A 23,954-nucleotide genomic window follows, 5' to 3' on the forward strand; every position below is an offset into this window, starting at 1 on the left:
GTGTTATCTGTAATCTGTTAGTGGGTGCTGATAAGATAAAGGGGAACTTAGTCAAGCTGTTTCCACAGAAAAATTAATGAAGGGGGGAGAAGCGACATAAAAAATATTTTAGACTGTCAAATTTAATCAAGCAGAACTATGAGCAGACTTTTGGACTATTCTTTATACAAGGTGACTTCTAGATACTTTATCTAAAAAGCACTCATTAAAGGATTCACTAATAGGGACCAAAATAAAAGTTTTTCCCTTGACCGTGTCACTGATGGTCTCGGTCAGTTGTACCACTGGGATGAGAGCAGCCATATGTCATGGGGGGAAAAAATAATAATGTTCACTATTAGCATACCAAACACCAAGCACATAAATAATGCAAAAGTTACAGTTTCTCCATTCAAGGATACATCACTCAGAAGCGGGGATCAGCATTTTGGGTGCCAGCATGCTGAAGTCTTTGATAATGAAATGCTGAATGCAAATCCTGACCACATGTTGAGCCAGGGGGGAGGCCTTGATCTCAGAACAAAGCAGGCTCAATCAATAGAGGAGGTGTTCCATGAATCAAACCCGGCCAGACCCGACGGTGATGAGTGTTAGAGAATTGATTTCCTTGTGCATTTTTCTTTCTAAGGTGAGGCCTCCCTTAAGTATAATAAAAAAAGGCCTACCAGCACAGTTACGGTTATTCCACCTTTCAAGTTTTCCAATCTTGCATATGCAGATTACAGTGATAATGATTGCAAATGTAACCCACCAATCACAATTCTTAATAGAAACAAGGGATCCTGATTTTAGAATAAGCAGGTTTCTCATTTCTAGCCAGCGTCTATTGATTTTGCCAGCTGGAATGGCAACTGCTGTTGGCAGCTTTTATCAGCTATAGCTAGCAAGCTAATTAAACTCTATGAGCTGGTTAAAAACACTGTCTCTGGCAGACTTCTTAATGTTTTGTAAGCTGACTTGTACACCCAGAACCCTGGGAAAAGGCCAAAGCTGCATGATCCATGAACAGGACATGGAAATATGGAAGTATGATAAGGAAGAATTCAAGATCAGTCAGCCATTTTGTTCTAACATTACCCTGTTTAGCTGCTTAACCTTTGTTTTTTCAAAGAAAAAGGTCTACTATACTACTAGCTACTGTAGGATAAAGTGTCTTTGGAAAACATAATGCTATCTCAGCGAACATTGCTAGGTTTGCTGGGGGGGTAAATTTTCCCAAATCCAAGAGAGAGACAGAGTTAGCTAACATTAGCTTATACTCTGACACCCAGAACTGGCTTTCACACTGTGGGGAAGTACACGCTGGATGTGTTAGTCATGAACAAGGCTTTTTTTAACATAAACCCCACAAGCTAATGTTGTTAGCGATGTACTAACTATTGGCCCTGTAAATGATGCTATGTTATAAGCTAGTTAGCTGATTGGACATGCTAATGATTGCAGCCCACATTAGAGCAGATAAAGACACAATTTTTCCACATTTTTGCGATTGTGTTTCTTGGTTTTGGAAAGGCTAAAGCCTCGCGTACACCGCTTCAACATGCAGAGAAATGCGAAGCTTGACAGGTTGCAGTTTATGCGCAAATAAGAAATTGATGGGAGCATTTCGGCACCATGTTCATTTCTATTAGCTCCAGGAACTGCGGGTACATTTAACATGTGATGATGAAAGATATCAGCAGAAATTAATCACTAACACCACCAACGACCTCCTCGCCAGCCCAAGACCACCATTACTTCAGCTGACATTTGCTCTGTGGTCTACACCTGTTTGGCCGAGTCCGCTTTAAGGCTTCGGCTGGTGACAAATGAGCCTGCCCCGCCCTGTTTACCCTCAGGAGCAGCTAACACCGCTAATTTCAAACCAAGGCCTCTCTAATCTTTAAATACATTTCCAGCCAGGTGTTTACTTTTCCATTTTCTTCCAGGCTGCCACTACCAGCAAGACAAGAAAGAGGGGAGCATTGCATCATATTGTTTATCAAAAACTACATTAATTAAAGCCTCAATGAAATGAGAAAGGAGAGGAGAAAGTCTGAGTCAAAGTGAAAACTGAGATGAGGCAGCGTCTAAGTGCGACAGACTGGGTGCCAGGATGGCAAGAACGTTAAAAAGAAGGAACAGCCAGTAACAAGGGCAGAGACAAGGAGAAACACTGGAGAGAAAAAGGGAGAAAGAGAGATTATAAATGAAGAAGGAGCATTTAGGATTGAAATGCCAGCAGAGAGTGAAAAATAAAAGTAGGTAAACAGAAATGCGTGGGAGTACCACAGACAAAAATGATTGTACAGGATGAATGAGAGAATGTAAGCGATGAGGTGAGGCTGCTGCTCGACAGACCTGTCAAGCCTGATGTATGGGCCTCTTATCTTCCAGGACCAAACGCATTATCAAAAACATTGAGACAACATGTCAATATGTCTTACTGTGAGCACACGAGGAACAAAACTGGTGGGCGTCAGTGTCTCCGAGTCATGCCTGGAAAAACTCTCACTCCTGTGGCGTGCGTTACATGGAGCAGGTGGGAGGGGAGTCTACAAAACCATGACGACTGAAATGTGATGTCTTAAAGTTAGATTTAGTGGGAAATAGCAAACCACACAGCAGGGCCCTGGTGCCATCAAAGCACAACAAAGCCAAGCATTGTCTCCCAGTTTATGTAATATTGCATCAATGAACCTCAAAGTAAAACTCTAATAATAACAAGTTTTATCTGTGATTTCTTGTGTTGTGTGGGGGCTCTGAAGCACAGCGATACTTGAATAGATGAGCTGATGCTGTGAAGGCTAAAAACAGAATATTTCATTATTAGGTGACTTTGCAAAGGGAGTGCAGTTTCATCTTCTTGTCGTACTGATTGAATGAAGGCCAGGAGTGATGACATAGCAGCGGGGAGTGAGAGGAGAGTTTATCCTCTGGCCTCAAGGAGGGACAAAGGACAATGGCTCTGAGTGCACAGAGAAAGAATATATAAACATCTCTCTGCTCAGCTCTTTTTCATGCTTATACAATCATTCCTTCCTTCTATTCTTTACCCGTATAAACCTCGCTTTACTTTAAAGCTTTCTCAAAAAGGTTCTTGATGAAAGGCTGGCAGCATGTTTTTTCCGTTGGTTTGACAGCAAATCACAAAAGAGCTGCTCGGTAAAGTGTCTGCTGGAACGAGACAAAGATAGTGTACTTTTGAGCTGCTTTGCTCGATGGGCTTTATTAACAGTTAGCTGTATTTAACTTTAAAAGGGCAAGTCAAAGTCACTGTAGATCTTTTAAGTCTCTGAAATAAATGACATTGCATTCGAAAGTTGTGTAAATAGATTTAATTAGGTCGAAACTTGAGACTTCAATTTTTTGCTTTTAAAGGAGGCATTTGACCTATTAGAAAATAAGCCTTCTCGCATTATTGCTAAAAGAACAGCCAGCAGCCAGTTAGCTTAGCTTAGCATAAAAAATGGGAACAACTAGCCTGGCGTCATCCAAAGTTTTAAAAATCCACCTACCATCACCTCTAAAGCTCAGCAATTGACACGTTATATCTTGTCTGTTTAAGTGGTAGAGAAGACCTGCTGGAGAGTGAGACACCACAAACACCCCATAAAACCACAAGTGAGCTCTAGAGGTGATAGTAAGCACATTTTACCTTTCAGCAGTCGGACTAGCTTTTTCCCAGTCTTTATGCTAAGCTAATGAGCTGCTGATCACAGCTTCATATTCACTGTCCAGAAATGAGAGTGGTATCGATCTTCTCATCTTACGCTCAGCAAGTAATAAATGATTAAATTAAATAAATGAAGTCCAAGTCAGGTCTCAAGTCCTCAGTTCTGTGATGTAGCCACAGGCTGACAGCTCTGGCTTCACCACCTCTGTCTGAAGCATCACACACGAGCCACCAGGTGTCTTCATGGTGGCAAGACAGTGACTTCCTGTGCTGCAGGCCACAGTTTTTTAACGACAGCATCCCATGGATTAGGAAGATGGATGTCCCCTTCATCCTGGTTTAATGTCCTGTGGGCCAGTTTGCAGATTTCTGTGGCTTCCATAATCTACCGGTGCTGCTTGTTACTTTATGACAAGACATTTCTGGTCCCCTCCCAATCCGTGATGTGGTTTGCTCCCTTGCAATGATCTGAGATTGCTGACTTCAGGTTTTCTTGGCTGTTATGTGTGTGTGTGTGTGTGTGTGTGTGTGTGTGTGTGTGTGTGTGTGTGTGTGTGTGTGTGTGTGTGTGTGTGTGTTTATGCTCCAGAAGTCTTCTTTTCGCACTCTTTTTCATGTTGTCTTTTCCCAGCTCCAAAAGCTTAGCCTGCCTCACAAACATGTGTTTTGTTCCAAGAGAGGTACTGGGTCTTATCAATGATGTCACTTTGCTTCTCACTGTCAGTTTTGTCCTTGGATTGTACTGTACTTCACCACCTGCGATGCCTCTATGAAAGGCAGTGCAGCTACAGCCGAAACTGTCAGAGTAAACAAACAAATGTGCTAGGCTGTCAGTTTCGTACATCTGAGAGTAGCTGAACATTTTCCAACTAAGAAGATATAAAAAATTGCAACAGAAATAGGACAAATCCACACTGGACTTACACCTACAGTATCAGCCATACTTCAAAATCACAGGTCAGCAGTTTGGTTTATTTAAAGATTACATTTTTAGCATTTTGCCTTTATTTGACTGTGCAGAGAGAGATAGGAAACATGGGCAGAGAGAGATGGTATGACATACAGGAAAGGCCATGAATCAAACTACAGCTTACAATCGTATATTTATATAAGCATATTTATTTTTAACAGTAGATTTGTACTTCAATCAGTTCTCCTCTGCCTCACATGCATTTAAATGATCTTTAACGACCCTCAGTCACCATCCATTTAAACGTAGGCTTCGTGTTTGCATTTGTTAGCGGTGACAATGATAATGGCGTCCTTTGTGTTCTCTGTTCCTTATACATCCGCATAAAACACGCTTTGCTGTGCTGCACAACACACACGTCTCCTTTGCTTGAATCATGACGTTCAGCTTCTGACGCTTGCCCACATTTCAGCCATCCTTGCGAGGAGACAGAGCTGGCAGCCTCACATCAGCCATCCAGGGACAATGCGGCAGGCAGGCAAGCAGCTCTACTACTGTAGTGGCATGGCAGGTTCAGCTGAAGGAGAGGCACTGACACCCATACTAATGAGACTCTACGCAGCGCAGTGACCAAGTGTATGCAGGAGGATCAGGCAGAAACAATCACACAGCTACCAGAGAGCATACTGCCTTGTGGAAGCCCTCCTCTCTCCACCATTCAGAAAAAATAATTTATTTGCTCTCCTTTCTTTCCATCTCACTCCTCTGAACTTTCAAAACATTTTTGACCAATCTGCAGCTCACTAAGCATTCACAACAACACAGCCCCAACAACAACCACACATCAATCTTGTTACCGCAGGAGCAACACCCACTGTTGGTCATTTAGTTCAAGAATATCCTGCAGGCCGAGCACTGGCTGTCCGCTGAGGCAATCGATTACAAATAATTGAAATGAAATGTAATTAATCCACCACTATCTTTTTATCCTTGACGGCTAACAAACTGCCTTTGATAGAGCAGCAAGACAGGAAGCTATAAACACCACCTTTCACTCAGTATTATCAATATTACAGGTACAAGTCTATATTATGTCCATACAATGGTTTGTCACAGCTGATGGTGTGTTACAGGCGTGTGATTGCTTGAGTACAGCTATAACATTTTGATCCCATCTGAATCAGCTACACTTAATACAAAGGAACGGATCTTTTCTTTGTGTCAGCCTGTTTAATAATGCTTATATATTTTTTTATGTTTTGTTTTATTATATTTTTCACTTATATTAAATTGAGCTATTCTTCACAAGGCAATATTTCTTATATTATTTTTTTTATTGTATATTTGTTCCTGTTTTCTACCTTTATTCCTGCTGTTGTAACAAGCAAATGTCTCCGCCATGGGATCAATAAAGTCTTCTTTTTTCTTATCTTATATACTACTGAACTATGTAACAGATGTTTCAACTTCAAATTGCTGCAAGCATTGAATATTTTGGATGAAAAATGCCTACATGTTGTAGTAACTGATTAAGCAGTCCTCCAAGTTAAACACAAAAATACGTTGTTTTTTTTGTCCTTTTGGATGACACGCAGGAGTGTTTTCTGATCTGATGCCTCGATGAACAGGATGACATCGTTTGTCTGAGCCTTCAAACCCCGCGTAAATCACTGATTATAAATCAGTTTTACGGTGTGACAGCGTTATGAGGGTTAGACACAAAACTGACTTGGTTTCGGGAAAGGTCGTGGTTTGGGTTAAAATGACTACTTTGTTAGGGGACCTTTATTGTCATGGTTACAATAATAAATACAGCGGAAATGTAAGGAAGCTCCTCTGACAAGGTGAGGGGACATCCACGGTTAGGATTTTTAAAAAAACAACATTGACTTGTAACAGAAACCAAACCGCAGTCTTCCATGTCAAAATCTCATCTGTAGAGCCTTTATAGCAACGTCACCTGACTTCCTACTTTCCTCCATAAATATGTGTCTTTTTGTGTCACTTGGGGCTGAAATGACTGACTGGTCGTTCCTCTTGGGAGGACAGTCGCTATAAGGATCTATGTATGGATCTTCATTGTTGCAGCTTGAGTGAACTTGACAAAGACGTGACGTCGAAATGTTGCAGCGGCGCTGAATAAATCTTTGTAGGCGCATGCTTATTTATACAAATACAGCGATTCGAAATTATATTAGGTGATTTATTATGTGCACTTTTCTCCTGATGTAAATTTTTGATGTAAATTGGTTGCCAAACGCAAGCCATCAAAACAGGGCTGAACCTCGAGGATTTCCCAGCTTGCATGACATAGAATAAATGTAACAGCAATAGAACATGATGGTATTTACTGTACGTTAAAGCTTCTGTGTGATAAACAAATTAAAGTAGTAGAGAGGAGGATTAGATGGAGAGATAAAGAGGATAGAGGAAGCAAAAGTGCAAACAGTGACCTTTGGGAGCCCTTGCAATTCTCCAGATGAAATTCATTACAGCCCCCAACGGATTAATAAAGAGTGAGATTGCCTTGTGATGACAGACAGATGCTCCCTGTACAGGTGGCTAATCTGAGACTAACATTAGTTCTGTCATTAGTCAGCTCCTAATGCTCGACTGTGCGTATTCCTGTGACAATATCTAGAAATGTGTATAATTCAAGAGGAAGGCAGCTCCTTCATCAAAGCCCTACAGTCATGCTTCCAGACAGGACTCCTCTGGGAACGGCTGGAATGTCCGAGTCATCCTGGATTTGCCCTCCAGCCTCCTGTGAGGCTCAGGAGCATCTTGCTGCCCCATTACCTGCCAGTCCTCAGGAACAGCTGCCTCCCTCCTGCTGTGAATTATGCAACAGTGGTGTTTACAATGAAGGCGCACTGCCTGTAGAAACACAAACAAGGACGTATAACCTCAGTAGGGTGAAGATGGAGGCTGACGAGAGTCTGTTCCTGCTGTCTTACAGTTTGCACGATAGGAATTTACAACAGCCAGCTCAGGGTGACCCGCTCATCGACTGACGCTCCACGCAGAGGGATGACAATGGGACCAGAGGTCAATGCATGCTGAAGAAATCCAAGCAATACAGACAGCCTGCTGTGGTGACTGGAAGGTTTAGGTACACACAAACACAAGACAGCAGAGGGAATGCAGGAGTCAGTTCTCTGCCCGTGCTGCTAATCCTGCCGCAGTGACAGTTCCTCTATTACATCTTCTATGGAAATCCAGTGAAAACGCACAGCACTGGTGTCCATTAGCCATTAGCCCATATTAAAGACATGGAGCAAATTAGTCGTTATTATTGGTAGAAATGTGGTTGGTTACTAGATAATATTTTGTTTGCCCCTGGTTTTATCTTCTAAATATTTATTTTGTTAGCCTGTGCAGCATATGACATGTCGGTCATGCCATAATGAACAAATAGCACTAATATGACAAGATCTCACAGAGCTGTGTATTAAGCACAACGAGCAAGAGTGTGAATGTACATGAATGCGCCATTAATAAAATATAAATAGCATACTGAAGCACAGAAACAGAGGCAGCTGTCATATGGGCTAAGGCTGTTGTTAAGTTTAGGAGTGTGAAGATGTGACCACATTATCATGCAAATCTCTTGCAATGCTAATCGCTAAGATAAAACGGAGAGGCCCAGAGAGTGTATCAACTTAGCTTGGGAGGATTTATACCTCAGGGATTAACAAAGAATAAAACACAATGTTTAGCAAATTGAAACACCTTTACGCTGACAGACTGTACAGCTGAGAGGTTGTCTTTATGTATACTGGATATATTTGTATGGCATTGGCAAACGTATGTATGTAAGTCAATTCACTGAGCGCATCCAGGCTGACAGACTGGGTGCACTGACGACCAAAACTCTAATACAGAACAAACACAGTGGCACACCTTGTGTCATTTGGTAAACTGTTCTATTTAGCTTCAAGGTTATAGTGAGGGTGAGTGATCATGAGAGTGTCTCTGTTTAGCAGTCCTGGGGGACATGTTGCATCTATCTGTGAAAAGGGAGACAGGCTTCAAATTGCCTCACCGCTGAGGATGACACAGTGCACTATCACTCCTTCCAGCTACAGTCAAAGTTTGTGTGTGTGTGTGTGTGTGTGTGTGTGTAGGAAGAAGGCATGCGGGTGTGTAATGTCACAAGGTTGAATGTTGTTCTTGACTCTTTGTGGCCCTGACTGTGAAGGGGCTGTGTGGGTGCGCCTGAGAGTCTCTCCTGACCGAACATGGTTGCGAGTTATTAAAGTAGGAGCCAACTATTGAAGACACGTTCAAAGCAGATAGCATCATATCATTAGACCTGAAACATGGATTAACAGTCCCACAGAGCTCACACGCACAAAGTTTGATTAGGTGTTCACAAGCAGACCTGTCTGCTAGAGTTCTATACAACTAATTTGAAATGTAAAACATGTTTTAAAGCCACCTGAATTTCACCTTTTATCAACATAATGCAGAGAGGAACATTTTCTGATTAAGTTGTTGGTGATTAAAGTGGCTATAATCAATATTTAAGAAATTACACAGGATAAAATGACTCTACCGCATCTTTTAGCTCATTGTTTTGGTTTTCTGACCAACAAATTTACTGTTTTAGTTCACTCTCATTGAGCAGGTTTTCAGTTAGCGATGAGCTGGTGAATGACGAGTTGGTGGAGACCAAAACAAAGCTAAAAGGAGGGTAAATTCTCCTGCTCCTCTGCTGGATGTGTACATAAGCAACTGCTAAAGTATTCACCATATACCGTATATAGAAGGTGACGATATGTCAGTATTGTGTTCATAGCTTGTTTGTTTAAACACTTAAACAAAATCCTGAGCAGTTACTGAGAAACAAGTGAGGAACGAATCAGGAACAATGTGGGATTCGCTCTATAACTAATAAGTAGTCCCTGAATAACTCTAAAGTGGCCAAACATACACCACTTATTGGAGGTTTAATTAACATATTTGTTAAGTTGCATAATATTGAACATACCACCAACCCAATGACTGATGACTCATTTCTTTTACAGTTTAAATAAAGCATAATTAGCCTTTTATTTAGGCAAAGATAACTGTGTTGGTTCAATATTAATATATTATTATAAGAAGAAGTCTGTTTACTTAAATATTTAACTGAACCACAACAGTGTCTAATGTCAAAGAACTGCGTGTTGTACTTCAAACATCCAACTATGACTTGCATGTGGTGCAAAAACATAAATTCCTTCATTAAAGAAACAGCTGAACATAATCCAGGCGGCAGTAACACTGAAAACGTTTTTGGCATAACAAATTATTAGTAGACTCTGAGAGACAGGGTTGTCACAAGTTACATAAATTGTTGATGGTTTGGCTCTTAGTGCACACTATAATTGACAGTTATGATTCCCCTGCAGTTTTCTAACTTTTCTGTTACCTCAAGATACGGCAGTGACATTACGTTATTATGCAAGATCTTAACACTGCGCACAGGCAGGATTAAGTCAAAGCAAAGCCGTGGTGTGATTTCTCAGTCTCCAACTCAAGCTTAGTTTAATCTGCTGTTCACAAAAGGCTACAGTATTCCTTCCTGAAATCCTCCACTGAAATGAGTGTGTGCGTGTGCACGTATGTGTGCGTCCGTGTGTCAGTGACGGCGCCCGCGAACCTGCTGCAGGTTGAATCATTACTTTGCCGGTTAATGTAGACAGTAAATGCATGTCGAAGTGACGTAAGGTTGTTTCTCTTGTCTCTCGCCTGCACACTCATGTGGCACACATACAGCACTTTTGTGTGTGTGTGTGTGTGTGTGTGTGTGTGTGTGTGTGTGTGTGTTTATAAATAATTAATGGGAGTAGGACACTGACTGCCAGGTTACTGCTGTTGCTGTAGAGACACATTAACATATTAAAGGTCGGTGTCCTCCTTGAGAAATAGTACGTCCTTTAAAATTAAAGGCCTTATAATGAGAGGGGGGCATTTTTTAGCACATGAAGACCTCGATATTTTGTATACTATGAACATCTGCAAATGGTTAATCACAAAGGCGTGAAGAACTCTCACAGTCCAGCTGTTATGTTTTGGTTGCCGTATGTCCAGTTCAGGGGAAAACTGCTGCCTCAAGTACAATATTCCAGTCTCTGTATTTTAAAAATGTATATTTGGCGATAATTATAAGAGAAGTTTTCTTTTTTCCAAAAGCTGGATAAGTATTTTGAACAGCCCCGAGGAATTATGACAACACTGGATAATTCTACAGCTCACAACTCACATCCAGTGACTGTGTTCACCACCAATGCAGGAATTAGTGTGTCCTCTCTGTAGGAAGCCAAACGTGTCAGTGTGGAGTGTGTGTGGTGGAGTGGCTGTGGCACATATGACTTTCAAAGTTTGAATCTCATTGCTGAGCTGGAAATAACCTTTATTCACCGTGACCATGGTCTTTCTCTAAACTTAACCAAGTGTTTTAATCACCTAACCCTATCCGTTCCTTAGCCAGACGTATTTGCTATAACCTCAGTCTGTAAGTGATCTTAACCATATCGTAAAGTGAAGATATTGCAAGTGAGAATTGTAAAGTTCTAATCATTAAGATTTGCATGAAACAAACCCCCATTTTTGATATTATATACAATTAATAGAGACTCATTGTGCTTACATGTATTCATCTCTCTGTATTGTGGTCATTATTGGTAAAGGCGGAGTCCGCCGCTCCTGCACTGGAATCACAGCGCCTACTTAAGCACAAGGGAAGCACACGAAAATGACTCATTCATGTAATCATGTGTAATTTGTCTCATTGATAGCCTTCCTGTTTACTGTTTCCTCTCTTTACCTCATGCATCATGCACTGCTACTTCACAATAAAGGCCTTCAACTGGTGAGACACAGGGTGGCTTTTATTGTGAAGAGGCCCCAGAATATGCGGAAGATGTTTTGTCATTGCAAGATAAATACGGTCATTTTTTCATTTTCTTAAAGCATACTAGCTGTAACGATGGTAACCACAGGTTTCACCAAATCTACCAGGACTGAATCTTAGACGAGGACTTAAAAAATGCTGCCGTCAGAAGTTAAAAACGAACAACGATGCCACAGAATAGTCCAATACTGTTTTTCCTGTCTGGCAACACGGTTGATTAAACCTTAAATATTCAAAAACGCCAATCAAAAGAGTGATTTTTGTGATGCTTTTCTACCTCTCAGGTCTGGAGTGAATATGAGTTCAGTGAAGTATCTATTTTGGCAAACTGGCTTTATCACAATGCAGCCATGGGCAAATACCTCCAACGGTGTCAGGCAGATGTGTTAATTATCTCTACTGACACGTGGGACCCTGATCCGGCTATCTGTGCTTGAAATGTGGATCCATGTATGTCAAAAGGTGAAAACAATCTTCTGGTGTGGTGAATGGGAAGCGGAGAACAGGCAACAGGCGCGATAACACGAGATGCCATGTCCATATGGTGCTCTGGAGCTGGGGTGGTGACACAGGCACACCCGGGGTCAGGTCTCGGTTTGAGTGAATGTAATCGGTGGCAGAAGCCAGACGGCAGACATCCCATGGTGTTAATCTTCAGAGGGCTCAGATCTGCTCTTAGACTCCCTCTCAAGCCCACTGCCTGTGCATGCTGATGCCTTTGAGCCAATCACACAACCAATACAAATAACCAATATATAATATTAATGATGACACAATCAATTTAACTTGCCATTAATTAGAGGGAATCTTGCTGTAGGCAGTTTGAGGCAGGAATTGATCTTTTCCCTGCGCAAATTACAATTTTTCCCTGCATCTTGACTGCACGCTTGTGTTTGTTTACCACAATGTTCCCACATGCTCGGCCATCAACACATTAAAGTCAATATAAGAACGCTTCTCCGTCGTCCTGCAGCTCTCTGGAATATGCAAGTGAATTTATGCATTTGATTTTTCCCTGCCGGAGGGAAGCAGCTTTCCAAAAGGCAAAATCTGTTTTGAACACCGGTTTTCTTATATTTACACGGAAGTAATTAAAGCCAACTTGTGATTCAAGGGCAGCGGATATTACAACGAAACCCTGTGAGCTCTGTTCCTGTCCAGAAATGTATTTTTATATACACACAACCACCCACAGACACAATCACCAAGAACTGCCCCAGAAATTCAAGCGAAGGTTATAGAAATTCTCTTTGTAGTCGCAAAACAAAATATCCCAGAGCTTTGAATATCACCCCGCATTATTTCCGCAGCATCCTCGGCGCCGTTCTCTATTGCTTCTCCTTTCACACAACAAATGCCTCCCAGTGATGTTCGGCAGCTTCTCCATCAATCCAAGGTTTTATTTCATGTCCACAACAATTAGCTTTTAGTTGTGTTTGATTGTCAACTGCAAGCAGAACAAATAAACCAAATCTTAATCAACTGTGTATTCAAATTTCATTTAAACCCAATTTTACTGCTTAATATCCCGAGAAAACTATTATTCTTCGGTGGCTGAATGAAAAATATGGACTGCCATAAAAACACTGACATGAACAAACAGCTGTTGCTGCGATCTTCCCTACGCTGGACACATGGGACACGATTAATCACCAGGGGACACAGACTCATTAATTGCTGTGTGCTGATTAATTGTCCCTGGTGAGGAACGTTCAGCTTAACATGCAAATTTGTGTCAGAGGATCCATTCAGCGACGCAGCCCAGGCAGGGACTTATTGTAAAATGACACATGCAGGGAGATAACAAGACGCCTGTCAGGGGCCTACTGTAAAACAGTTGTTTCTATTTTCAGCTCTTATACAAGAAGTGGAAAATGTGAGATGTTACAACTTTGACGAATACTGAGAGAGAGGCTGAGATGGAAGGAGGAAGCAGGAAGAGTCTTTGGAGTGACGTAGAAGACTTTATCGTTTGATTTGCATCGTCCTTGTTTTTTTCCTGTTTTGCTGCATTTAACAATCTGCTTAACAGAAGAGAGGAGGAGGAGGAAGAGAGGAGAGGACAGGAGAGGAGACCAGAAGAAGAAGAGGAGAGGATGTGAAGGGGAAGAGAGGAGGACAGAAGTGAAGAGAATAAAGGACAAAAAGAAGAGGAGACAACAAGGGATGAAAGGATGAGAGGAGAGGAGAGGAGAGGAGAGGAGAGGAGAGGAGAGGAGAGGAGAGGAGAGGAGAGGAGACTAAAGTACGCAAAGGAGAGGAGACAGGAGATGAAAAGATGGAAGAAGAGGAGAGGAGAGGAGAGGAGAGGAGAGGAGAGGAGAGGAGAGGAGAGGAGAGGAGAGGAGAGGAGACAGGAGATGAAAAGATGGAAGAAGAGGAGAGGAGAGGAGAGGAGAGGAGAGGAGAGGAGAGGAGAGGAGACTAAAGTACGCAAAGGAGAGGAGAGGAGAGGAGAGGAGAGGAGAGGAGAGGAGAGGAGAGGAGAGGAGAGGAGAGGAGAGGAGACAGGAGATGAAAAGATGGAAGAAGAGGAGAGGAGAGGAGAGGAGAGGAGAGGAGAGGAGAGGAGAGGAGAGGAGAGGAGAGGAGAGGAGAGGAGAGGAGACAGGAGATGAAAAGATGGAAGAAGAGGAGAGGAGAGGAGAGGAGAGGAGAGGAGAGGAGAGGAGAGGAGAGGAGAGGAGACTTTAGAACAGAGTGACCTGATGGCAGGAAAGGTCACTGACTCAGCAGCACAGAACAGCATCAGAGGAGGCACACTTTAATCACCTCCGAACACTTCATCAGCTCCTGCGTGAGATGGACCGAGAGCGGCGTTACCAAGGTCACAAAACCTCTGTGCGTTGAAGTAATATGAGGCGAGATGAGCCGCTCTCCTTGGACATGAAACCGCATCATTTAGCTCTCCATCTGAGTCCTCTTTGTCCACGAGTTTGAGAGGGCGAGACAGCAGCTGATCACAGGGTGCACAAAGACACTTCACGCAAGGAGGAAGTGTGCACATGGCTGAGTTCAGAGCGCCATTCTTCTGCTGAACTGAAGCTGTGCTGATGCCTTGTTGCTAAATTATCTACTGTATTATACTATCTACTGTAAGTCAAACAGGCATCAACACATTACTACTGTCTTTTTCCTTTCAAACCTGCAAATCCACACTAACATACTGCAGCAAACACAATAACAACTAAATAATCCATCCTGACTCATTTATAGCACTACATCGTTCAATATATAACACGGCGTGACGGGTGGCGTGAGAGGCTGCCGATCTGTTATATCGTAATTACCTTGTTGCGTTTGTCAGCTGACCTTACGCCTACCACATATGGCTGATACAGTGGAGAGATTGACAGAGGGAAGCCAGCAAGTTAATAAAACAGAGAGGGAACAGGAGACGGAGAGAAGAGCAGAAGAAGACACAGGGCTTTAGAGACTGTTGTCCATGTTCATTGAAATGCCAATTAGGCCAATACCTTGTGACATTTCTGCTCTTTCTCTTCTCATGATACGGCTAATGCGCCCCAGCATGGGCAGCCGTACTTCAGAAAGCCTTATAACGCTGAGCCTCTAACAGAGGGGCAGACACACAAGATTTTAACACTCTGTCTGCTGCCAACTCGAAAACGGAAGAAAATTCTGTTACAAGTAAAAGTCCTCCATCCAAAATCTTACTTAAGTAAAAGTACATAAGTTTTATCAGTGCAATGTGCCTGAAGTTTCAAGAGAAAAAGTTTTAGGAGTAAAATTCTACAGTCAGTTACATAATATATAATGAGTATTGATGTGCATATGCACATTTATGTAAATTACTGCAGGTCATGCTGTGTGTGTGTGTGTGTGTGTGTGTGTGTGTGTGTGTGTGTGTGTGTGTGTGTGTGTGTGTGTGTGTGTGTGTGTGTCTGTCTGTCTGTCTGTCTTACGGAAGTTGAGATGTATCATATATAGTTATGAACGTCAATAAATATATACAGTATTTATGTTCATATACTTTAAAGTAATAGTATTTCTTATGCAGACAAATTGCCCCTGTGGTGGTTCTATTGTTGTTCATTACTTTGGATAATTGTTCATGAGGGATTACTGTGGACGTGTGTTTTACTGTTGTCATCAGTCGAGCTGGAGATAATTTTACCGTTGTAATCGTTGAAATTGCTGCTGAGTTTAATCTATAACAACATGTCACATTTTGGCAATTTTTCATGAATTAATTTGGAGTTACAGCTGCCAAATTAATGCAGTGATGGAAAGTAACTAAGTGCATTTACTCACACAGTACTTTTATTTATTACTTACTTTGCACATTCAGTTCATCATTAGATTAATCTGCCCTGCAGTAAATAAAGTAGTTAAAAGTAGCTCCACCTTTACCAGCTGTAACATTAGTGATATTTACACATTAATGCATCAATAATCAAATAATATACAGTACTTTGAAATGGACCATTCTGCATTATGGGTACTTTTACTTAAGTATGTGATATGAGTACTTCTTCTGTCACTGAATCAGTGTAGTGCAGTAACAAATACAATATTTCCCTCTGAAATGTAGCCTGATGGAGCAGAAGTATAAAGCAGCATAAAATTAAAGCTCTGAAGTAAATTGCCTCAAAACTGTACTTAGTTACTGCATTTTCCTCCAGTGGTAAATAGTGAAACTGGAAAGAGCTTTCAGAAAACACAACTCACCGACTGCAACCTTTTTCACACAAGGACAAATGTTCACGCAGATTATTTGCATGACAGCAATCTAAATGTCATCTTCATGTGCTCAGTATCAGCGTTTGCGCAGCACTGGTTCAGCCATCGCAGGACTCCGCAGGGTCTTGGTGTAAAAAGACTTGTAAAGCTCCGCGTCCTTTGACGTCACACTGATGTGTGTGATACTGTACAGCATCTTGTCTAATCACTCCCTGCAGTAGCCCTGACTAAGCCAGTTTTAAAAACACCCACCATCCTGGATCAGAGCCAGCTGGGTTTTCTTTAAACTCTCTGATACTGTATCACCGTGGCTGTTGGCTCCCTGGCAGCAGATATGACATTGACACCTTCATGCAAGCCTACAGTCCACCACCAACAGAGCCGTTTCATACAGGATACCCAGAGCTTTTCCAGCACTCTGTTTGCACTGCTCACTCCTGACTGTGTGTGCTTTCTTTCTCCCGCTGTTTAAACAATTCATGTACACATTTAAATGCCTGTACAGGTCCAGAAAACAGGAAAGGGGGTATTTACAATTCAGCTATATTGCGATAAACCTGCCCCAGTCTCTGCCGGCACCACGGGCTCGTATACTGACATCCTTCAGTGTGCCATCCACAGATTTGTGGTCCCATTGAGCTGCAGATGAATTATTAATCAGGCTTCAACTAACAAAATGGGCTTTTAATTGAAGGGCCTCCTGTTCGACAACAACAGCTGAAACACAGGCCTCGATAGAAATCAATCAACAGCCCCCCTGGATGCAGCCTCATCCTCAGCGTCAGAGGAGAAGAGTGCTGGTGTAGATCCATGCAGGGATCCAGCAGGCAGCTCCTGCTCCATCCAGAGGACGGGCGCCCGCAGACGTGTGTTTCTGACATACTACGAACATTTTAGATACACAAAAAGTGCAATGTTTCCTAATTATTCTCGCAGTGAGAGTGACGAAACTTCAAAGGGGAGATAGAGTATGCTGCTGTGGTTTTGCTGTAGTCTGAGATTTTACACTCATCAAAAGAAGCAATGCAACCGAGCACAAGTAAATGGTAATGTAGTGCTGATTAATTCAAAATCTGCACCCAGTTAAAAAGCTAACAGAGACTGGCCTAATTGTTCTTAAAAGACATGCTTTTCCCTTTCAAAACTCTCAGTTCGCCTGCTGTTTTCCTCCACAAAAAGCTCGATAGCAAGGCTTTGATCGCTTTATCAAATACAGATTATAAACATACATATTATCACTTAAAAAGCTGGAAAAATGCATTTAAATGCTTCACGTTTAAACATATCCTACTTGCCACTGCCTTTGTAAACTGACTTTGACTCTGGCAGTCTGGAGGCAGCTTCATCCAGTCAAAAATCCTAATAAAAAGCAGGCTGTTGACATGATATTTACTGTACAAGTCACTGTATTGGCATCTTGCAGCTCCAGCCACACTCACGAGTCGACAGGTGAAGAGCGACCTATTTTAAACAAGCAAATCGTCAATTTCAACTCAGGAAGGGGGTTGACGATGCAACAATGCAGCCTGATGGGCTCCAGTCGAGCCGTCAGCTTTTTGACTGAAACCCGCAACGCCCGATGGAAAAGCCTGAACGTGTCAACAAGCTTACCTTTTCCATTTTATTGCGATCAGCTGCGGATGGGTGTCGGTCACACGGGAATAGTTATCCAGCTCTTACATGTCGGCTGTAATATCACTGTCACCCGGCTGTTTATCTGTCGGGAAGGTAAACAAGACGGTCCTATAACACTGATAGAAATATATTTCTTTCTTTTTTATCCCTTGGATGTATGGCCGACTCTCGCTGCGGTCATCGCTCGTCGGTCCTCCGCGCAGTTGAGCGGTCTTCTGGTCGCAGCTCACCGGTTTACAGAGGGATCCATCGCGGCAGGGAAAACGCAGTTTGGAGGCTGCCGGTGATGCTGCTGCAGCAGCGTTTGGTCCGTCGAGACGCGGGATGAGAGAGGTGGGGGTGGGGGCATCTGAGGGCCCACGACAAAACACTCAGCTCCGAATATGAACTCATCAGACCCGAAATCACGGTCTCATGAGCAAACGGTGGTTGATGAATCATGATGCGCACCGAGAGGCAACATGCGTGCGTGTTTTTTCAGTCTTCGGAGTGATGCTCTTTGATGAGTCAAGCACAGAGAAGAGAGACTTTAAAGGGAAAATTCATTCAAAAATACGCTTTTGCGTTAGAGGCTACACTATTTTGGACGATAAAGTCAGATACGAGCGCCAACAATACGATTATAATCAATGAATCAAAGAATTGATGATGTCACGAGGTGACACTTTCTGAAGTTGACCTGATGACACACTATTAGGGCTGCAGCTAACAATTCCATTAATGTATTGATTAATCTGTTGGTTGTTTTGCAAAGCCTCACATTCAAATTCAAAAACCACAAAATATTCAGTTTGCTCTTATATAAGACCAGAAAAAAATGATCAAATCCAGTCATCAGAGAAGCTGGAACCACATTTTTTTTGATGAATAATGACTCAATCAATGAATTGATCGTCTAAGTAGTTGCCAGTCGGCTGCCTGTCCGTCAATTAATCAATTAATCGACTGGTAGGTTGAGCTCATACTTGTACGAGTGACTGACTGTGTGGATTCGAGCAGTTTTTGTTTGAGATTTTGAACTGGGATGAGTTTTGTGAATGTGAATCAGAGAAAATCCCCACAGGATTTTACAAGTACTGACGTCATGAGTGAAACACTCAGAAAATTTAGTTCTGAAACCCAAAAAAATCTCTAATCTCTAAAATGTTTCAGTGGCAACGCTTTACATTAGCGTTCATAAGCAGTAAACCTATAGAAGCACACTGTCAGCTTGTAAGAAGATTATTCACTTTTCTGATTTATTTGTCATATTTCATTCATTCAGTTCACTGTTCAGTTACATTTTCTGCATGTATCAGAGCATCTCACTGCTGAATACACCTTTACACATTTATGTTGGCCTAAAGTTAGTCAGTTGAAATCTATTAAATCTAAGAATGTGTTTTTAATCGTTAACCCATGGTCTCCCAGTATTCCAGACAAAGTCACCATGAAGCTGTTATGGGTGCTCGCAGTGGCTGCGTTGGGTGGAGCAGCTCCTGGATTTTATTGTATGGATGACATCATCGCTATAGTCTGCCTATGTGCTGTTCGTCTTGATAACATTGCATGTGTGAAAGGGCTATTTTAGGGTGGATTTTCCCTTTAATCTATGACGCTGTGGCTACTCATGAAGGTTTGTTGACGTGAATAATGGACACACAGACGTTTGGAGGCACAAATGCAAACATTATAGACACACACACACACACACACACACACACACACACACACACACACACACACACACACAAAGAGAGGTCTGTGCCACCAGCAACTGCATGAATATGACTAATCTCCAGTTTGAAATCAAACTGACAATAAAAGACAATCTGTCCTCTCCAGAGTAATGCCCAGTAGCACAAGCATTAAGGATGGCTGATTGGATAAGACCATGACTAATAACTCTGCATCTGATCCACGGGTGGATATCCAAAGGGGCCATCGAGGCAGCCAGTGGTTGAGTTGTAAGCTGAATACGTTTTTGTTCAGATTGTCCTTTTCCATAGGGCTGAGCTACGCTATCTAACATTAATCTTCTAACATATTGTCTCTCGACACGACAGACAATTAGTTCAGCTTCCCAGTTCTTCTACAGTGGCCTGTAACTCCACCTGAACGGTGAGATTCCGCTTGGCTTCGTTCGGCTGGCTCTTCATTAGCAGCCGTTTTGGTCCAGATGTCTTTTAACACCCTGCAAAGCCTGACTGGATGTGCAGCCAGTGACATGTGTGCAACCGTGCAGTGGTGCGCTCGGGCTGCCTGAGGGGCGAGGGCGATAAAAAACAGAAAGGGCACCAGCTGCATGCACCAGCAAAAGTCATGATCCATTTATGGTGAAACAGTTGCAAACCCTAGTTGAGATTAAAATTGTTGACTACACCACCTGCCGGAGGGCACTTCATAATGTTTTCTCCCACGTAGGGACACGTCATCATAGAGACGTCAGTGCTGGTTGGTGCTTTCAATAGCTGACACCCATTTACTGGTGACTGACCACTAAATTTTTAAGAAAAAACTGCCACAGTGTTTTTGACGTTATTGTGGACACAGGCTAACTCACGTCTGCTCGACAGGGAGGCTGTGCGTCAGGAGCACACCTGCTGAAGTAACGGGTAGTTGGGATGTAGCTTTTGTTTGTGAGAGCAGTCCTGCAGCCGGTGGCCAGGGCTAGCCTCTCTGCCCCAGTTAGCTTGACTTTTAGCCGATCCGTCTTCTCCTCAAAGTACGTTTAGTCACAGTAATTTTAGCCCTAAATGCCACAACGTGCCAAACTAGCACTTTGAATCCCTCGTCTTCCACCACACAGATTTGCAGCATATCGGTCTCAATCATTCAGCATGCATGAAGTGGTCATTAGTGGAGTGTGTGTGTGTCTGAGCAAAATTAACCTGTAGAGCCAGTCAATAATATTCTCACTGGTTACCTCTCCTCTCCAACCTCCAAAACTCTGGACTCTACATGACTATTATGTATGGACAACACCACCTGCAGACCAGTATTTGACTTCATGATGCCCATTAAAACATCAAATAAAGAAGCAGTAGCATAGTGACATATCTAACAATATATTGCTTATGATAATACTATATTGTTATTTATTTATTATATGCACTATATCATAGTTTCTCTTCGATTTCTGAACACTTCACTGAACACTACCGAACATGTATATAACATTATTTATTTTACCATTGTGTGTACTTATTCATGCCTATATCATTTACACCTCACGGCTGCTGGAGTTGCACTACTAGACTTTAACAAATATTTGCTTTTCACTTCTATAGTAGCAGTTATATAGTTTTTAAGTCTTTATTTTATTTCCTCTTTATTTCAGTCAAAGAATTCCATATCTGTGTTTTCAGGCTGTTTCTATGTCTCTGCTGTAACATGTGAATTTTACCTTTGGGATCAATAAAGGCTTATTTTATTTTATCTGGCCCTACTCAGCTTGAGAGTCAGTAATCAATAATGTGGCAATACTAGGCAATAAATATCATATAATAAGATGCAGAAGCTCAAATATGTTGTGTTTTTGTTGTAGACAGCAGAAATAGCTCATGGTGAAAATAAACAATAAAGCCTTTAACGGAGGTTCAAAGCTTTGTTCTGTTTGTCTGGTCATGGTTTGTCCTCTTCAGTGTATTTCATGCAGTCACAATACAGAATTTAGTTGCTGCCACAGCAAACAAAAATGACGTTTCTTTGCTGCATTAGAAAATATTTAAGAGCAAAAGAGTCAAATAGTGTTTAACAACTTTAATGCAGTACATTATTTTCTTCCTCAATAAAGCTTCCCCTGAAATAAGCAGACCGTGGCTAATTAGCTTAGCACCAGCAGCCCGTATAAGTCGGGATGGATCTAGTCAGGTAGATGCAAAACAAACCAATTACTGTGATTTCTACAGTCTGTCTCAAGACAACACTGTCTTAATTTCTTAAGATAAAGCTGTTTGGTCAACTACTCCCATTAAATGTCTTTTTTTCTGAGTTTGATGTTCCACATAAAAAAAAATGAATTGCTTTCACACTCCATTCATCATTGTTGTGCACTTTACTTTGTGCGGTTCATTCAGTCCAAAATGCTGAAGTTTCAAATGAAAGCAAATCGTGCTGCTTTATTCTCCTTTGAAATTAAACATTTAACAAAATGAAGTTCGTAGCTGGTTCTTTTCAGCCTTGTAAGCCGTACGAAATCGTGACACATTCTTGGCAGAGCGAGAGAAAACAGCCTTTGCTTTGTCTCTGGCGTCCCTGTGTGTACTCAGGCCAGTGAGTAGTCTATGATATATAGTGAGTGTTTTGGAGGAGGGAGAAAGCTGTTCCACCATCAACTGCCAAGCTCTGTTGTAAGCTTGATCAGATCAGGCCGTTCTGCCATTGACAATCTGTTTTATGTAACAATTCCCATATTCAGTCCTCGTTCTAGGACTAACAAACTGTTACTGCCAGGTGTATGTGCCTCATTCTCCATATTTCTGATGCTTACAGCTGCTTGAGACAGACATTTTGGATCTGCAATTATTTTTAGATTCGATTTATGATATATATTTTGCTGTATTAAAAATAAAGGAAACAGAAGGCATGGCATTGAAACAAGAAGAGTCTGCAGCCATGTTAGCAGCACTGTGAGGCTGTACTTAGGCACAGTTGTGCTGTGAGCTAATGCTAATGTCCACATGCTAACATTGCTAAAATCATTTTAGCAGATATAAGGTTTTCCATGTTCACCATCTCATTTTTTCTTGTTTTTGCTGACATTAAGCTAAATACCAGATACAGGTAACGCTGGCAGGAATTTCTTTATTAAACTAAAGTGTTACCTGATAATGGTGCTAGATGAAGGAAGACATGTCTGTACAAAATTTTAGGGTAATCTCCCCAACAGCGGTCGAGACATTTCACTAATAAACAAATACGTCAGCTTAATGATGGAGATGAAAAGTTCGGCAATCACCAAAGGTAGGATTCATCTTCTGGGGACCAAGAGTGTCTGCACAACGTTTTATGGCAATCCTTTCAGTAGTTGTTCAGATATTTCAGTCTGGACCAAAGTCATGAACTGCCTGACCAGCAGGCAGCCACAGAGTCACGCAGAGTGATTAATAAAACCAATGTAACGTAGAGATTAATGACGCTAAGATCTCTTTTTCAGCCACCATCAGAGTCTGTTATTCCACTGCTCAATCAGCCTGTTTTATGCATGAAAAGAACAATGAAGAACTGATATCACAAATGAATAAAATACAAGTGATTAAATCTGTAACAGCGCATATTTTAATTGTTTTATGTAAAACTCACACCTCCATTTTTAAAGCAATCCCACAAGCGTGTCCCCGTCTATCATTACTAGATATCATTAAACTCCATACCCTGTCTTAAGCTCTGCTCCACTGGCATGTGTTTCCCTAAACACACAGAGTCCAGAAAACATGCCCACTGGCATGCATAACTGGGTTCTTCCTGTGGAGGACTGGCATTAAAATGCAGACTGCTCCTCCTGCTCGTGCCCCCAAGATATCACGCCAATTATTTGTCTCTGTGGGAGCAACCTATTTGGGGAAGATCTTCTTAAAATAAGAGCAGGGAGTCACAGCCGCTCTACATCCGTTCTGGTTCCTGACTGGACGGTTTAGGCGGGCACGTGTCACCTCTCGCTGTGACCCTGCAGGGCCATCTAACTATGGCTGTGGAAAGGTAGTGACGTTGCAGTCACCATACAAGCACAGGCTTTTGGTTCTGTTCACACCCCTGCAGAGAGAATTCAGTCCCACTGTGCATCTCTGCGTCTCCATTTTAGTGAGTTAACAGATCTGTACAACTTGCCCACGGCTCTGTCAAACATGAATCCCAACCTTTCTTCTGCCACGAACGCACACACACATACTCACACACAAATCACAAATGGAAAGACAACTATTGTATCAGTAAAATCTTGATACGAGAAGACGCTGCATTGGAGGTGTGTGCTCTGGTTTATCCCCGGTGCTTTTGTTTTCCATCTCTTTTCAAGACCTTTGATTTCTAAAACAACATTCACTTGCTAATTAGGTGACTAATTGGATACCCTTCTCTCTGGCTTTGAGTGTGTCATCAGGTTACACACTGTAATCCAGATCATTTACTTTAATATGCGCAGACAATTTACAGCTGAAGAGAATAAATTGGAT

At 42.0% G+C, this 23,954-nt stretch overlaps 1 protein-coding gene across 5 annotated transcripts in view; it reads right to left on the reverse strand.

The window, feature by feature from the left end:
- Positions 1-18,108, reverse strand: part of dlgap4a (discs, large (Drosophila) homolog-associated protein 4a) — an 80,479-nt gene extending 62,371 nt beyond the window's left edge. For 3 of the 5 annotated variants that reach the window (XM_070968117.1, XM_070968114.1, XM_070968113.1), the window contains exon 1: positions 17,779-18,093. The gene's annotated coding sequence lies outside the window, so the exon portion shown is untranslated. Of the gene's footprint in view, positions 1-17,778 lie in introns of all 5 variants that reach the window. The other 2 variants (XM_070968115.1, XM_070968118.1) reach the window with 2 other exon arrangements.
- Between the last annotated feature and the right edge of the window lie 5,846 nt (positions 18,109-23,954).

Source organism: Chaetodon trifascialis, chromosome 8 (genome assembly GCF_039877785.1).
Source record: "Chaetodon trifascialis isolate fChaTrf1 chromosome 8, fChaTrf1.hap1, whole genome shotgun sequence".
Classification (NCBI taxonomy): Eukaryota; Metazoa; Chordata; class Actinopteri; order Chaetodontiformes; family Chaetodontidae; genus Chaetodon; species Chaetodon trifascialis.